Source organism: Pyxicephalus adspersus, chromosome 7 (assembly GCF_032062135.1).
Source record: "Pyxicephalus adspersus chromosome 7, UCB_Pads_2.0, whole genome shotgun sequence".
Taxonomy (NCBI): Eukaryota; Metazoa; Chordata; class Amphibia; order Anura; family Pyxicephalidae; genus Pyxicephalus; species Pyxicephalus adspersus.
Window position 1 is genome coordinate 39,075,768 of NC_092864.1, and position 2,301 is coordinate 39,078,068.

Genomic DNA, 2,301 nt, shown 5'->3' on the forward strand with positions numbered 1-2,301 from the left:
AGACTGCCCGGAAGGTTGGAGCAACTATTCATGAGTGGTATTAGCTAACTGTTTTATTCTCTATTTCTGTATGTATGACCATATTTGAATGTATGGATTTGTATATATTGTATTGTAACCATATTGTAAAAAGTTACATCCATTGGGCGTCACCTCTTTCACACACATAAACATATTCACATTTATATATTGTGGTTAAATTGCTGCTTTAACTTTTTGAAGATTTTTAAATAAACACACAAGTTTTTGTATAACACAAAAGATAATCCTGTTCCTAATACCCAAGTAATATTTTTAACACTCCACCTCTTAGCTTTTCTGGGCAGGGTCTTCTCCTCCTCCTGTGTCAAGGTTTGTATCTGTCTGTCTTTTGCTACCCCTCTTTATTGTATAGCACAGCGTTATATGTTGGCACTAAATAAAATCTGTTTATTAATAATACTCTTATTATAAATAATAATAATAATAATAATAATAAATATCTGCATTATGGTGGCTTTATGAATAGACTCCTTTCAAAGATTTTATTCCACTACCTATAAACATTCTGAGATGACATAGTAGAGTACATTGTGACACATAACATCAGAATGACACCCAAAAAAATGTTTGGTTAAACCGGTAGACACTTTTTTTTATCACCATTCGGCATTTCATAATAACAAATGCATTAATGTTGGAGATTTAGAACAGCAGTTTTGTTACTTCATAATTTACCTTTATAGCAGACTAAAGGTGCAACAAACATAGAAGAATAAAGGACATGGTTTAAAAAAAGTCAGTCCTTGTAAATGAGAGACAGTAGGGAGCCGTTATACTTCTAATTAGAGGTTAGTGTACCATGCAAGCTTCTGTCTCTAAACACATATCAGAAAAGAAAACTGACAAGCAGATGAAGTAGATAGAGAATAGAGATTCCACAGAGTACTAAATCAGAGTATTATATACAGTATACTATTATCCTTATTAGATGGCTGATATACTCACGGAATAATTACCGGTCAGATTTTAGAAGAAAAATAAGACAGAAAAGCTTCCTGATCCACGCCTCTTGCAGGAACAGAAACTAAAATAACTATTCATGTCTCTACTTTCACTTTCTAGTCAGCTAGCATTCGCCTTTAGCACACATACTGACATTTCTGGTTACAGATAGAGGAGGGTGGGAGGAAAAACAAAATGTTTTTTTATTTTTAAATGGTATCGAAATACATTTCAGTACGACCTGTTCCTAATTCTAAAGATGATAGGTTGCACTTTGCAGTTGGCCTTTCTCGTAGGTACATTTTCCTGCCATTTAAAAACAACAAAAAAAGTACAATACAAAACAAACATGACACTGAGTAAACCAGAGGTGTCCAAACTTTTGGCAAAGAGGGCCAGATTTGGTGAGGTGAAAATGTGTGGGCCGACCACTAAACAGGGTTAGTGTGGGTGTGGTCTGCGCAGATCCCCCACAGTACACGCCCACCAGAGTGACGTTAGGGATTTCCTGTGCATGAGTCCAGTGTCAGTGCAGGCTTCGTTCTTGGAATCAGAGTGGGCGGGGTCCGTGAGTAGGCGATTCCCTGTGATGACAGAGGCTGGCCAGTGGAAATCTGAACACAGGCCGTAACTGGCCCCCGAGGCTGGACTTTGGACATGCCTGGAATTTTATGGGCTACAAATGATCATTATGAACAACATGGCTAAAAAAGTCAGATATTGTCATAGCATTCCTTAAAATCTCAGGCCAGGTCGGGAATGGTAAATAAAATCCCTGATTTATCAATAGCGCTCAAGGCACCCCAAGGTGTGCTTAGCTTATGCTAAAGTGACCTCTTAGTATATATATAAACATATATATATATTTATATTCCCTGCTCAGTATTTTTTTTTCTGTCTGTTCCAAAGGGGAAATTTTTCCTCATGTTGAACCTTCCACATCCTGTCAAAAACTGAAAACAAGTATTACCTAGAGATACACTTACAAATATAAAGCTATCCTTAAAAGAATGGGCAAAGTGATGGCTTCACTTGACATGCCATCCCCTACCTACCCAACTTACATTCAAAGTGTTCCCACCCTGCCTTATTGTTTTTCCGGAGTCCTGGGTCTAATGATCTAATCCTTTTTTAACCTTCATATCAGCCAGTGTCAAAGCCTAAGTAAGGTTATGACCTTCTCTTTTTCCCAACATTAAATTGTCTTGGCATGGAGATTGGCTCTTGATGCCCAAACACTGCATTCTGGTTGAAAGAACATAAGGCTGCAAGCTGCAGGTATGTCATATGTATGTGTAAATTGTCATATAGCCAATT

At 37.3% G+C, this 2,301-nt stretch overlaps 1 protein-coding gene across 2 annotated transcripts in view; it reads right to left on the minus strand.

Moving 5' to 3' along the window:
• Window positions 1–1,131, minus strand: part of NMI (N-myc and STAT interactor) — a 12,064-nt gene extending 10,933 nt beyond the window's left edge. The window contains exon 1 of one of the 2 annotated variants that reach the window (XM_072418144.1): window positions 988–1,131. The gene's annotated coding sequence lies outside the window, so the exon portion shown is untranslated. The remainder of the gene's footprint in view (window positions 1–987) is intronic. The other variant, XM_072418145.1, reaches the window with a different exon arrangement.
• Window positions 1,132–2,301: the final 1,170 nt, after the last annotated feature.